General features: G+C 36.3%; 1 protein-coding gene across 15 annotated transcripts in view; it reads left to right on the top strand.

Moving 5' to 3' along the window:
• Positions 1 to 16,428, top strand: part of CHRM3 (cholinergic receptor muscarinic 3) — a 516,344-nt gene that overhangs the window by 277,224 nt on the left and 222,692 nt on the right. For all 15 annotated transcript variants that reach the window (XM_074025995.1, XM_005539689.5, XM_074025991.1 and 12 more), the window contains one exon: positions 4,498 to 4,600. The gene's annotated coding sequence lies outside the window, so the exon portion shown is untranslated. The remainder of the gene's footprint in view (positions 1 to 4,497; positions 4,601 to 16,428) is intronic.

The following is a 16,428-nucleotide window of genomic DNA, read 5'->3' as shown; positions in this document are numbered from 1 at the left end:
CTGTAATCTTATTTCCCACTAACTCTTGTTATTATAAGAAATTAATTTTCATCATACTCTCTAAGTGTATCTCCTTCACCCCTCCTCTAATATCAAATAGTTAATAATGTAACATAATAATATCGTATGTGCTTCAAACTATTTAACCATGCAAACACATATCCCACATATATCAGCTATGTTTTCTTTTTATTTCTGTGTTTATATTTTCACTCAATGTATATTTTAATGGGTATAATATAATAGTATGTTGTAAGAATGAGATTATGATTTTAATATATTTATAATTACTCTGCTCTAGCACAACCAATTTCTTTTTTTCTGAGCATCCTTTTAGTTTTTATTAACATATATAAAGTATCTATTTATCATCAGAGCATATAATTTTATATTCTGCTTTCGTTATCATTTTTCTTATTGCTACCTATTTATCACTTATGGCTACTTAATGCACCATGCAATTTCTATACCCACATTTTCTTAAATGCTTTCCTGTTGGATATACAAATAGTTTCTATTATTCACTATTATAAATACAGATCAAGCAGCCCGAATCGGAAATCTAAAATGCTCCCAAATCCAAACCTTTTTGAGCACCCACATGGCACTCAAAGGAAATGCTCCCTGGAGCATTTCGCATTTTTGGGTTTTTGGGTTAGGAATGCCCAACAAGTGCAAATATTCCAAAATCTGAAAAAATCAGAAACCTGAAACCCTTCCGATGCCAAGCATTTCAGATGAAGAATACTCAGTCTGTAATGTTACGGTGATCAGTTTCCTAGGAATGCCGTTTTTCTGACTTTAAATTATTTCCATGGACTAATTGGTGAGTGGGATTACTAGGTCCATAGATAGGAATATATTTAAGGACTCTTACTATAGATACGGGTCAGATTGGTTATTTGATGGGCTGTGCATATTTATAGGACCAGTAGAAAATATAAATTTATTAGTTCTTTTTGCAAGTCTCATCTTCACTTTTTGTTCATTATAATTGCAGTGAATGTACATTGTACTTACTATTTGAGAATTAGTGTGGCTTCATTAGAAAAATCACTTACATATCAGACAAGCAGATTCAAATCCCAACTCAGGCCACTTCCTGTTGTATGTTAAGTGGACGAGCCTCTCACAAAAATAGTTTCTTTCAATGGCAAATTGGTAACAATGGTGTCTCCCTTACAAGATTGTTGAAACGATTTGGTGAATTAATCAATGTCTGGTGTGTTCATGGCCATACAGAAAATTATTACTCCTCCTCGCTATCTCTGCTTCTCTAATTTTATCTACCTCCCCTTCCACTCCTGACTTCTTCTTGCATCGATTATCCATTCGAGTTCTTTCGATACAAAGTTTTCTAGACTCCACTTTCTCATGCCAGAATTTATGTTAATAGGGGTCAATTATCAGTGTTCTCTAGAAACCTGATCTCTCGATAGCAAGTGCTGAATTAGGTTGCAAATCACTGAGGTCACTTCTGTTCACCCCGTGACTTTTCTTGTGTTCACCCAACCAAATGGGAAATACATTCAGAATTAATACATTTTCGTAAATTGCTCATTTTTGAATGGTTTGTATAGTCCAATTTCTCATTTAAACATCTTATCCAAGTTTCTGCCCATTAGGTTTCTCAGAGACTTTTTGACTTGTGTTTCTGCTTCTTTGTCTTGGTTTCAGATAATACTTCAGTTTAATCTTCTATTTGTTGCATCCTACCCAAGGACAACGAGCTTAATTCTTGTGATAGCAAATGTAGTTTGTCAAGAAGTGCAAGCCAAGATCATTGTCAGAAGTTACATCTCAGAATGGTACTGCCGTTTGGATCTTGTCTGTCTCATACCCAGTGTCTGTTTTCTAGGCATTATTACTCATTGTTGTCTGGAAATTGGTTTTTATCTTGAGGGAATTTGTAGTAGAAACTGCCTTTTAAAGCAATCACTCTTCTTTAAAGTCAAAAGTAATTTCTAATACGTTATAAGGTGTCAGAAAGACTGTACCAAGCATACAGTTTTTCAATTGGAAATGCATTAAAAATATCAAATTCTGTCCTCTTTCATGAGGGTGAGGCAATTTGGGGACTGCCAAAAGATTTTCTAGTCTCTTACCTTCATGATAAGATATTGAGCTGTGTAGGAAATATTCTAAGCAGTTCCACTTTAGGAGTTTAAAAGAAAAAATGGGAGGGAGGGAAGAGGAAGGGGAAAAATTCCTCTGCAATCTTCCCAGCTTCAGCAACTGTATTTGACAGCTCTGGAGAATCCCAGAGGCTCCTTTAGATATTATTTCATATGAGCCTTCTCTCATTAAGTGTCATAGAGAAGATTTCTTCATTTTTGCATTATTAAGCCTGCTTTCCCCTCATATCGATGCCCACTATCCCTGTTTTCGCCTATTACAAATGAGTGCTAGCCTCTTTTTCTACCTAAATAAACAAGGCAGCTCTAACTTCTCATTGGCATCAAAGACCCTTGCCCCAGAAGCTACACCAGCAAAGTTACTAAAGTACGAAGGATCTCAGAGGCGGAAATCACAAGGTTTGAGAGAAGCTCATATATAACAAGTATGCAGTGGAAATTTGAGGATCATACCCAGCTGGATTCAGACAGAATGACCAGGTTTTCTGTAGTTACTGGACAGTACAAAGTAGCCTGACATGTCTGCCATGTGTATTACAGAGAAGTCTATTATTGAAACTCACAAGGTGAAAAATGTGGACCTGATCACAGTTGAGTGTGTCTGCCCCATGCTTGCATTTATGGCATTGGAAACAGGAAGGGTGAGATTGGAAACAGTCCAGTTCTGCCCAGAGCCCACTCTGCAGCATGTAACAGCAAAGCACTCACTGTCAAGAAATCGTGTCTATCGTGGTCATACCACATTCATCATTGTGCCACACTTAACTTCTTCAAGAACGCTGGCATCATAGCTCTCCTTGTGTTGTAAGGGGGACTGGCCCCCAGTTTTAGCCTCTACTCCAAGTCTGCACAAATCACCCTGTGGTATTGGGCAAGCTCCTTAACCTCAGTTTCCCCTAGCACATGGTAGAGGCGAACTTACATTGCCCAACCTGCAGAGAGATTGTGAAACCAGAATGAGATAATGTGTGCAAAGGATTTTGGAATGAGTTTCAAATTCTGAAACTTCTTGGGGTGTATGCTTTCATTTGTGCTGTTAGTCTGATTTGCAATCATTTCCATCTATAAAAGGATGTTCTGCCACAACATGAGTGTAAGTTTGATTTTCCTCATCTCGTTATGAGCCCCCATTGGGGCAGCTTTCAGAACATGCCATTCCCCCTCACAGCCTCCTGCAGGGGAGCATGACAGCTAGATCTGTTTCTCCTCCCTCCCCATCCCATTTCCCTTTGTCTGTCCATCACTCTCCTACAGTGCATGTAAGACTCAGGTTAAAGACCCTCTGCTCTGTGACATCGCCTTCTTATCTCTCTGCACCTTGGACTGGCAGTGATTTAGCTTTCCACATCCTAGATGGGAGTGATCTACATCTAACTTGGCCTCTTTCCCTCATTAGACTTGGCTTTTCGAGAAGAAGACCAAGCCTCTACTTAGTATTTTAACCCAATACCTGCTTTATATTACTTGCTTTGTAAATATTGATCAAAATGATGAGTGAATGTCAAATACTTGTTGCTATGAAATAAGTTGAATCGGTAAAGTGAGTGATTCTTAAATTACTTGCTATAAAACATTAGGGGGAACTCATACTATTTGTGTCTCTTTTTGTGCTGCTCTAACAAAATACCACAGACTGGGTAATTCACAATCAACAGACATGTATTGCCTTGTAATTCTGGGGGCTGAGAGGTCTAAGATCAAGGCACCCGTATCTGGCCTTCTTGCTGAGTCACCACAAAGCAGAAAAATGCGTGTCTTCACATGGCAGAAGGCAGAAAAGCAAAAGAGGAAAAGAGGGAGAAGGGAGATACTCAATGTTTTGTAACAGCATTCTCCCACCCATGAGGTCACAGCCCTCATAGCTTAATCACCGCTTAACGGTCCCACCTCTTACTACTGTGACACTGGCAATTACATTTCAGTATGAGTTTTGAAAAGGACAGTCGTTCTATACAAAACCATAGCAGCTTTGTATGAACCTAATAATATAAATGTATGTATGTTATGTGTACATATTTGTGGGGGAAGCTTATAAAATACTGCCAATTATTGGAAGTTTCATACTGAGGGCAGGTGACCATATGGCAGAAACCATAAGCTGAGGCATCTGTGTTGAAAAGGAGGTTACAGTGTCTCATTGCCTCCCCAGTAACTGCTGTGGATCACTCCCTCAGTGGGACACCAACAGGTGTCATAGAATAAAAGAATTCCTTGATGAAGTATATTAGGAAATGCTGGGATAAATCTCCATTTTTGAAATCCATCATGTAATTAATATTCCATCTCACAATTCAGTGATCTGAGTGTACTACTTGTTCTTTTATCTTATTTTAAACTTATCCCTTCCCTGTTTCATTTTTAGCTTTTGCTGTGGCGTGGCACCTGGTCTCTTTCTAGAAGGAAAGTTCAACAAACAGCACAGTTCTGGACACATTGTATTGGTTTGATGATCCTACCTGGAACAGGTATGTAAAACCTCCAATACATGGTTACTGACACTTTTGAATCATAACTACGGATGTATATTCATTCCAGTGGATTACTGAGAATGGAATATGGTCTGAACAATTAAATTCGTGTGTCAGAGATGACTTTTGTCTTTTCTACTTAGAAGCATATGTTTATATTTTGGCATCTACAACTCCTGAAGACTACTTCATTTTCTTGGTTATATGATATGGTTATATGATAAGTTCAAATTAAGATTATAGTCATTCAAAGAGAGAGGGGAAAGTCTACAGTTATATGGTTCTGAAAATAAGATTTATCTAAAAATCTATGGAAATCAAATGAATGAAATATGACTGGTACTCTGGTATAAGTCTAGTATTTGTAGTCCAAAGTTATTACAGAAAAATATCAACTTCTTTCCCTTCCCCAAATTAGTCCAGGCTTAGAGAGAATTGTGTAATAACTCACAGGATAAAAATGACTACATATGTGGATTAATTAACAGAATTAAATCAATTAATTGACTGCTCGAACACTAAGATTTTGTGACAGTTACTCCCTTGGTGTATGCCAACATAAATATTACATAAAAACAAAACAGTATGGTGTTTGATAATATTAATGTTTAATGAATTCTCTTGAAGGGGATATTCTGAAAGTAGATTCTCACTATATATAAATATGTCAGCCTGTAGCTTCTGTCTAATTCAGACTTACTTGGATGAGCACTGTTTGTGAGTATGTAACGTAGATAGGTAGATGGATAGATAGATGAATAGAGACATAGGTACCTCACGACACCTATTACATAATATATGTATGTGTGTGTGTTTGTATATATAGTATGCAATGACTCAGGGATACTTTATTACAAGATTGAGTCATTGAAACATTAAATTGCTTGCTTGTATGCAACTTTTAAAAATACTATTAGAAATATAGCAGGCTTGTTGAAATACTTGTACATATTTGGAAAAGTTTCCCATAAGTTATATTTTCAACAGGAAAACTATATAACAACTCACCTGCCTCTGCCTCCTCCCTCACCTCCATAAAAAGCATGTTGAAAATGAAGTTTGGGAAATTGGGAAGTAGCACAGAGGAGAATTAATCGGGTGTGAGCTCAAGACCTAGCTCTACTGCTTAACCATGGCCTTGGGAAGGTTTCTGTACTTCCTTGGGAAGCCTGTTGTTATTTAAATCTGAACAGGAGGGAGGGAGAGTGAGAGAGAGTAGAAAAATTCACCTCAAATTGCAATGTCCCAAATGTACCAGGTCACGTTTATTCTTAGAGATGTATGAAGTAATTAACGGATGTGTTTCTAAGGTTTTCCAAAAAGGTTTACTTTTACATCTGTGAGAGTCTGAAATCCGTGAGTAGAGATCAATGGCCCTGATTTTAAGGCAGAAATTGCAACTGGTCATCTACTTGTCAGATCCACCTTAGTTCATTTATTTTATTATTTGTTTTGGGCCTACACAAATTTGTATGCATGATAACTAAGAAATTGCCAAACCAAAAAATCAGGACAGTTCACATAAAAATCTGGATTCCCAGTCTTCTCTTTCTCTGTAAATGATCAGAAATTCTTCATTTTAATTTCTACGTCTAACCCATCCAGTCCTTCGCAGTTCACTCTGAGCCCGTAGGTCTCAACCCTCACTGTGAAGAGATACTGGTGCTCAGGCTTCACTGCAGAAAATTAAATCAACGCCTTTCAGGGTGGACCGCGGGCTTCAGAATTTTTAAAAGTTCCTCAAATTATTCCATGGTGCAGCCACTGCCCTAATACCTTCCCTTGTCTTCGTGTAAAAATATCCCCCAAGTCCAAGTCACATTCCTCACTTCCTCATCTCACCACTCTTCTCTGATAGTCCATGAATTATCTTATTTCTGTTCTTGTCCTATTCAATCCATGCTTCATCCAATAGCCAGAGTAATTGTCTTTATAGAAAATACCTGGTTGACTGCTGCTTCACCATCTTCAATAATAATAATAATAATTTAGGGTGATCATTTATACTTAGGTTGAATGAAGAATCTGACTTCAGTCTTTGTTGAAGGATTGAGTCATTGAAACATTAAATTTTGGAAGCAGATGGAAGAAGACTACAAAAGCTGTAGCAGTACCTTCTGCTTGGTCTTCTCCTCCCAGAAGTGACCCATAGTGATCCTTAGGCCAAAAGTCATTCACAAGTATAGAAATGGCATACATTGCTTACCTGTCCCAGATTGCCAACCAATCAGGGTCCTGATTGCACCTTACAGAGGATCAAAGGGATGTTGTAATTTGGTAGTGACACTACGATAAGATTAACTTGATGTCACAGCTACCAAAGTGTATTAAATGTCTCTCCTTCCTAAGTTGCATGATTCACCCAACAAAATTTGATATGGGTGAATTTTTAGGCAGAATAACAGAATTTGTTGTGCGTGTGTGTGGTTGGAGTGCTTATAGCTGAGGTCTTTTCTCCTGCTGCTCAGACATGTAGATGACCTTCTTTCCCACTAATAAATAACATTTTATTTGAACTGTGGAGAAGACCTTTTTTTTCTCCTAAGTGACCTTATAAACCATTTGTATTTGTTTGTTTTCATGCTGCTGATTAAGACATACCCAAGAGTGGGAAGAAAAAGGGGTTTAATTGGACTTACAGTTCCACATGGCTGGGGAGGCCTCAAATCATGGCGGGAGGTGAAAGGCACTTCTTACATGGCAGCAGCCAGAGAAAAATGAGGAAGAAGCAATAGCAGAAACGCTTGATAAACACATCAGATCTTCTGAGACTTATTCACTGTCACAAGAATAGCACGGGAATGACCGGCCCCCATGATTCCATTCCCTCCCCCTGGGTCCCTCCCACAACACGTGGAAATTCTGGGAGATATGATTCAAATTGAGATTTGAGTGGGGACACAGCCAAACCACATCACTATTGTTTTAGCCACTGAAATCTTTCCTGTAGACCCTTATGCGCGTGGTTACATTTCCCATCGGAAGGGAAGAAGATGGGGTGTCATAAGAAAGTTTTCTTCAGAAAAGATACCTTTGGAGGTATTTTAATTGGGATTTATAAAGAAATTGATAAATTCAAACCACATTGAAGCTAAGTGGAAATTTGGTTCTGTGCCAACATTCCTGGTGCATGGCCCAATCAATTACTATTTTATCCTGGTGACAACTTTTGTCTTTAATATGAAACCATCAGTGTTTCACGATTTACACTATAAAAAAGATCAAGCCCCTGTGTTTAAAAATGTAACTAAAAACATGTATATGACATTCAAATAACTGAGACCAATAAAGATGTTATAAATTAGGCTGGGTGCAGTGCTCATGCCTGTAATCCCAGCACTTTGGGAGGCCACGGTGAAAGATTCAGTTGAGATCAGAAATCAAAACCAGCCTGAGCTGAACATAGTGACATCCTGTGTCTACACAAAAGAAATTTAAAAATTGGCCTGGTGTGGTGGCGCACACCTGTAGTGCTAAATACTTGGGAGGCTTAGGTGGGAGGATGGCTGGAGCCCAGGAGTTTAAGATTACAGTGAGCTATGATCATGCCACTGCACTCCAGCCTGTGAGCAAGAACTGGTCTCAAACAAACAAACAAAAAAAGATGTTATAAGGTGTTGAATCAACATGTGAGGCATGGTTACCTTCTTTATTTAAATTATTTTCATCAGCAAAGCTAAAGTGTGTTTGCGGATCTAATTTACTCAAACGATATGCCTGTGCAGAGCTATTCTGTGATCAAAAAAACAGTCGATCTTTTAAGCTTCCATATTTATTTTGGGATAAAAATGGGGACCAAAATACAGAGACACACAAACACATACACACTGAGCATCTTTAGAGGCACATTACGGAACAGTGCTTATTAACGAGATGTCTTTGTGTGTCCTTCTGGGATCAAGATGGACTGGCCTTGTGTACAATTCTTCTCCTTCGTGAATAGAGCTGTAATGAGGTCACAGATTCCTTTCATGTCATTTTAGGAATTTCTTTGAAAGGATTCAGCAGCAATGTCCCTTATATGTTAGAGTTGTACATTAGTACAGGCAAAGCTTTTCAACTAATGTAAAGCACCATTTTTTTCTTCTAAATTCCTTCTATTCTCAAATGTCTGGGTTCAGAATAAAGGAAAATTAAAATCTCTGAAAAAGCCATCATTTTGCCACTACATGGAAGAGTTATTGGGAGATAAATTAATAGTATCTGAAATTAACCTTGGATTAAGCTTACTTCCTCTTGAATGCTCTACTGCTTGTTTTATTTGCTATTAACTCCCTTTAATCAGAGAGTTTCTCTAAAACTGACATGCTATTGGTTAGGAATCATTAAAAAAACTAATGTAAAATATAAATATGCCCTCTGTTTATTATATGGCAGATACAACATGGACACTTGGTAATTTTGAGTTGATTAAGATTTGTATTATTTTATGTTAATACAACAAATGCTTCAAAAAATATGTTTGTTAATGTCTACTTACTGTTACAGCAAAATTTTTTTAATCTGTTATTTCTCTGGCACCTTTTATTGACTTTTTGATTTTCATTGACACATAATAATTGCACATATTGATGTTTGGATACATGTGTACATTGTACAAAAATGTAATTAGGCTAGTTAACATATCGCGTCACCTCATTTATTTGTTGTAAGAACATCCAACATCCTGTCTTCTAGCTACTTTGAAATAGACAATACAGTATTGTTAACCACAGTCACCCTACTGCATTATAGAACATCAAGACTTATTCCCCCTTTTTAAGTGTTACTTTGTACCCATTGACCAATGTATTGACTTTTGGGTGTGATTATTTTGGAACAAAAGATGTATTCTCCCAACATCCTCAATGCTTAAGCCATATTAGACTTTAGTAAATATTTGTGGAATGAGTAAATGAATAATTCACATCCAATGCATTTTTATTTTAAACACAAGCAGATGAAATTATACCAAAGCTAGGAAGTGACTTAACCAATGAACTAGATGTATGAAGTAATGAGCAATAGAAATGGCAATTCATCAGATCAGAAGACTCTCTCTGGTGCGCTCTGCTGAAGCAGAGAGAGACATAGCTTATAAAGGATTTGGACAAAGTCAAAGGGCCAAAAAAGCTAATAGTTTTATTAGCAGCTCATCTAGATTTTATTTGGGCATAGCTGCCCACACTTTCTTTTCACCATTATTTTCATCTTTAAAGTCTTTTTTACTTTTTTCTGCCGTATTAAGGAGATGTGCTAGGTCTAAGGATTCCTAGTTGAGGCCTCTTATCTTTAACAACTTTGCTAGAGTCATGTGGACAAACGTTAAGAGATAAAATTTGACAGCATCTCTGCAAACTCTAGTCTGGTATAGAAACAGCTCTACTTGCGAACAACTGAAAAGCTTCTAAGTTATCCAGTCAGGTAATATATTACCTCAGTAAAGTTTCTAAGAAGCATTTGGATCATTCTTTTGCCTCTGTCTATTTTTCTATGAAATTTCTGACTTTCCTTGGCAAAGCTTAAACCCAGTTAAAGATGATATGCTACATATTGCCTCACGTTTGCATTTTAGAAAAAAAAAAAAAAAAGATGGTCCAAAGCAATAGGATGATCTTAGCAAAAATATAAGCTTTTCACATGTCAAATTATTTTTCTCAGCAATTGTGAAATTTCACTTTGATGTTGAATTACATTCTCCATTGTAACAACACACTGTGTCTCAGGGAATAAGTAACTCATGTATTTAGGATTCCTAAACCATATTCCCATATGGGGGAAGGTTTTTTAAACAAACCAATTTTTTTAAACTACTAAAAAATACAAAAAAATTAGCTGGGCATGTTGGCGCTAGAACCTGGGAAGCAGAGGCTGCAGTCAACTGAGATCATGCCACTGCACTACAGCCTGGGCAACAGAGGGATATTCCATCTCAAAAAAAAAAAAAAGAAATGAAGGAAAGCAGGAAGGAAGGAAGGAAGGAAGGAAGGAAGGAAGGAAGGAAGGAAGGAAGGAAGGAAGGAAGGAAGGAAGGGGAGAGAGGAAGGGAGGAAGGAAAGAAGGAAGGAAGGAAGGAAAGAAAGAAAGAAGAAGGGAGGAAGGGAAAAGAAAGAGAACAAGAAAAGAAAGAAAGAAAGGAAGGAAGGAAGGAAGGAAGGAAGGAAGGAAGGAAGGAAGGAAGGAAAAAGAGAGAAAAGAAAGAAAAGAAAGAAAGAAAGAGAGAGGAAGGAAGGAAGGAGGGAAAAAAGAGAGAGAAAGAAAGAAAGAAAAAGGAAGGAAGGAAGGAAGGAAGGAAGGAAGGAAGGAAGGAAGGAAGGAAGGAAGGAAAGGAAGGAAGGAAGGAAGGAAGGAAGGAAGGAAGGAAAGAAAGAAGGAAAGGCATATGGAGACAGGATGATAATTTTTTTCTGGGACAGTGGAGAGATCGAGATTGGAGACCAGAGGGGAAAAGATAAGAAAAGGGGATGTTTGCAGGTGAACCAAAAGGACCTGTGTGAGGACATGTATTGAAAAGTAAACAAAACAGAAACAAAACTAAAATCAGCAGAAAAACCCCTCCCTTACATTTTCTTCTGTATCCTCTCTTGCTCTAGCCCCACTCACCATGTCACTGGAATTCCCTGTTCTTTAACCTCTGCCTACCTTCTCTGATTTCACAGGGCATTTTGGCTCTAATGAATATCACTATTCATGACACATGTAATGGCTTTGTCTTACTCTGCAACCACGTTTCTGTTCTCCCAGCCACAGAACTCCAGCTGGGACCTGGATGGCTCTATAATTTGAGGAAAGGTATTTAAATTCTCTGAGCTTCAGTTTCTTCATCTGTGAAAGTAAAAATAGTCATATTTTCTTCCTGGGAGTTTTGTGAGGAATAAAGGAGTATCTAACAAAAAGCAAGTACTTCTTAAATATCGTATTATCTCCCCAATTCACTATTAGTGGCAATTCATTGGTTTTCTTATAAGAAGGCATTGTAACCCATAGTCCTTTGTATTCTGCCATGCACTTCTCCAAATATTATATTATAGTACAAAAAAAAGCAATAATGAAAAGTTCCTTCTCCTCTCATGCACTGGGTTGTGGTACCTCTCAAAACTGTGTTCTGGACTGGGCTCAGTGGCTCATATCTGTAATCCCAGCAATTTGAGAGGCCGAGGTGAGCAAATCACCTGAGGTCAGGAATTCGAGACCAGCCTGGCCAACATACTGAAACCCTGTCTGTACTAAAAATACAAAATTAGCTGGGCATGGTGATGTGCGCCCATAGTCCCAGCTACATGGGAGGCCGAGGCAGGAGAATTGCTTAAACCCAGGAGGCAGAGGTTGCAGTGAGCTGAGATCGTGCCATTGCACTCCAACCTGGGCAACAGAGCAAGACTCCATCTCAAAACAAACAAACAAACAAAAACCAAAAAACCGTGTCTGTCGTTGACTCCCGTCACTGCCTTCCTGCCACTGTTGCCTTCTCATCTCAACTGAATGACTCTAATATGCTCTTTAAGAGTCTCCTTCATGATCTTTCTACCATCAGTTTTGTCTCACTTGAATTTATCCTCTGTACTGATTCCAAAGTAATCTATAATTTTAAAAACTGGACTTCCTGTTACTCACTTCCTGTTACTCTTGATTCATGGTGCCTATAGGTGCTTTGTTCTATAAACTTATCATAAAACAGCAGAGTTTCTATGGGAGCTCATCTGAAGCTGTTCCCTTCTGTGAATCCTATGTTCCACTGCTCCAGTATTTTATGATTTCCTGGGACTTATCCAAAGAGTATGCTTGCACATGCTGCTCATCCTGCCTGGACTACACGGAACCCTCTTTCCTGGGAAATTGGTGTTCACCTTCAAGGCTCAGATCCAGTGTCACCTGTTCAGTGATGCCTATCCCTCCTCTGCTCACCCTTCCTCGGGCAGAGTTAAAAGTTCTCCATGTTTTTCCCCAGAGCCCTTCCTTCATATTTATGCAGAATTCACTACTTTTATCAATTTCATTTATTTCTACTCCTCGGATTGCGAGTTCCTTGAGGACTGGAATCCCCACTATATTCATCATAGTACTGTGTCCCTAATGACAGTGCAAAGTGGTCACTGAATAAATGCTTTCTTGTCGAATTTTAACTGATCCATGAATTTCTTGATGTATCATCATTTTGCAGCTTGGGAAATTATACAATCAACTAATTTGCTCCACATGCTGGAGCATTCGGAAAGACCTGCAGAGAGTTTCATTCACTTGAACTGCTACTGCCCCATTCACCTGTTAGAAGAAAGTTCAAATAGAGAAAAATGTAATATACCTGCTTCCTAAAATGTTAGTAGCTTTAATAGCAGGGAATGGCATTCAATTTATTTCATATTATTAACACAAGTGCTTAGAAATGTATGATGCTCTCTTAAGAAAAATAGCTACTACTTAATGTCAAATGTTATCCATTCATTCAATATGTACTGATTATCTTAATATATGCAAGATTATCTATTACATTATTATTTTACAGATACTATATTTTAACAATAATAAAATAATATGCTTGGAAAAATAATAAAATGGTAGATATGTCCTTTGATATCCAAGAATAATTAATTGATCCATTTTTACTAAGAATATTTGTACAAATTTTATATTTGATTTATCACTTTAGTTTATTTGTTAATAACTCATTTTAATGGCAGCCCATGCCACTTTTGTAACTCTGGTGCTGGTTCAGAAATTATTCATTAGTATGATTTATAAGTGATGGTATTCCAGGACAATAACATGTAGTATTCCTAATCCATCGTTATTTATCAGAGCATCATGATCTTTCTGAGTAAATTAGATCATGTTGATAGTACTTAGAAATACTAAAATTAATCAATAACTTACTACATAGTTAATTCCGTTCTTTGTAAGTTTCAAGCTCTTTAACATTGAACAAATTTAGCAAATTTGCCATCTGTACATTATGAGATCATAAAAACGTGCCTTTATTAATATAAATGTGACATATTTTAACTAGGGACAGTTAAGAAAATATTCATTAGAGTTTACAAACATAGCCACATGCTGCACAATGATACTTCAGTCAAAGGCAGACCACAGTACAACAGTGCTCCCATAACGTAATCACTCCATATATTTACCCTACTGTTTCTATGTTCAGATATGTTTAGATAGCACAAATACCATTGTGTTACAATTGCCTACAATACTCAGTAGAGTAATATATTGTATAGGTTTGTAGCCTAGGAACGATGGACTATACCATATAACCTAGGTATGTAGTAAACTATGCCACCTAGGTTTGTGTGAGTACCCTCTATGATGTACACACAATAATGAAATACCTAATGACACACTTCTTAGAACATGTTAGTGTCGCTAAGTGATTCATGGATGTATGTTCCTACCACCATCAAATACGACTGCTGTTAATGTGTCATGAATACTGATGTTTCACATTAGTACACAAAACTGCTCTTAAGGTAGTTACCAGGCTGAAAAAAATAGGGAGTTTTGATACTTTCTGTTACTTTTTCTTTTAATATATTGCAAGGTTTTTCATTGATCTATTTGCAGAAGGAAAAAAATACATGTATAAATACACACATATACATACACATGTATTATATATAACATACATGCACATATATATGTATTATATACTCTATTATTATATAATATATTATACATATATACATATATATGTATATGTGGGTATTTTATACATGTGTATGTATAGAAATTTGTGTGTGTTCATGTGTGTGTGTGTGTATATATATTCCCATTAATTTATAAGCATTGTTTTGGGTTCTATGTATATAAATATATAATATGTATATAAATATATTATAGAAATGTATTTATACATCATATTCATAAATATATGATTCAATATAATATAACATATATTATATGTTTAATACAATATATATTTACATATATTTCCATTTATTTATATAATAAATATAATATATAATATGTTACTCAATATAATATATAATTATATATAATACATAATACAATATATAATATAAAATAATATATACTATATAATTATATATAGTATATAATATATAACATATAATTATATATAATACATGATATATAATTATATAATTTATAATATATTATATATTATAATTTATAATATATTATGTATTTTATATTATGTTTTTATATGTATTTCATACATATATAAAATATAATATATTTTATATTATCTATGTATATTATGTATTATATGAATTATATATTATTTAATATTCTATATTACATATCATATATTTATACATAGTATTTATATATTTTATTTTTGTACATTATATATAATATATATTTATGTATATATATATAATATACATTTCTAACTTATTTTAAATCATTTTGTGTTCCTAGGATAGTAAACTTGCCCTGCAATCTTATTTATTTCCTTGCTTTTCATATACAATGAAAGTGTATATGACTTTGGCTGCAGTATTATGATAAATTCACCATTGATTAAGTCATAATTAAAGATTGCTATTCAAAGATTCAAAAATTAAAGATAATAATTAAAATATACTACCTTCTTTCTAATATAATACTACTACTTTATTTTAAAATCCTCTAACCCTTTCTATGGGAGTTTTAAGTAACAGAGTAAAAATGTGATTTGCTTTCATGTTCATAATCACTAATCTTTTTTGTTGAAAAATATAGAATGAGATTTTTCTCAGTTTACTTTTTTTTCACAGAAGGATTCTATATTGAAATGTCAAAAATGTAAGATGCAGGAGGATATGACACCAATTGTTTCCTTAGCTTTGAGTACTCCCCTTGTGCACACAGAAAGACTTACATTCGAATTTAGGCTATCTAAATGTTGGTTGCATAAAGGAATGAAAAAAATGAATAAAAATGTAAATTTCTCTAAAGTATTTTTAAATAAGACTTAAAATGATTACAAAATAACAGGGTTTATGAAATAGTTTTTTTTTTTTTTTTTTTTTTTTTTTTGAGACGGAGTCTGGCTCTGTCACGCCTCCCGGGTTCCCGCCATTCTCCTGCCTCAGCCTCCCGAGTAGCTGGGACTACAGGCGCCCGCCACTTCGCCCGGCTAGTTTTTTGTATTTTTTAGTAGAGACGGGGTTTCACCGTGTTAGCCAGGATGGTCTCGATCTCCTGACCTAGTGATCTGCCCGTCTCGGCCTCCCAAAGTGCTGGGATTACAGGCTTGAGCCACCGCGCCCGGCCATGAAATAGATTTTTAATATTGCTGCACATTAGAAGACATACAGTTATGCCTCAAATGTATTCAACTTATGTTGGAGGAGGGATTTCCTTTACTTCCACAACTTTGCACTATGTCTTCAAAGAGTTTGCTTTCTCTTTCTCAGAGATCCTAACAGTGGGATATCTATTGACTGCATATTCTGTGCCAAACATTCTTTTAGGCATTGAGGCTAACACAGCAAATAAAATGGAAGAGTCCGTGCCTTTGTGGAGGTTATATTCTGGTAGAGGAAGGTGGAAAGTACTAGGATGCACATGTAGATATTCAGTGTCCAGTGTAGGGATTTCGGTCAGGAGCTGTCCAATTAGGGGAGATTCGGGAATAGTCCACATTATTTTAGGCCAATTCAAAGCTTGGGAAGAGCTAAGATTGCCCAGGGAGAGCACATGGAGTGAGGAGGCGAGAAGAGACAAGAGCCCTAGGACTGCCCGTGCTTCCGAGCCCATAGCATCCCAGAACACGCTTAAAGGGTCACTTGACACTAAGAGAGAGAGAGAGAGAGAGAGAGAGGAGAGAGAGAGAGAGAGATGTTGGGTGGAGTTCTCCTTTTCTTCAGAAGTTCTCCTTTTCTTCAAAGGCAATGCAT

The sequence above is a fragment of the Macaca fascicularis genome, chromosome 1 (assembly GCF_037993035.2).
Source record: "Macaca fascicularis isolate 582-1 chromosome 1, T2T-MFA8v1.1".
Lineage (NCBI taxonomy): Eukaryota > Metazoa > Chordata > Mammalia > Primates > Cercopithecidae > Macaca > Macaca fascicularis.
The sequence above is the reverse complement of the archived record's forward strand: the minus strand, read 5'-3'. Positions and strand labels throughout refer to the sequence as shown.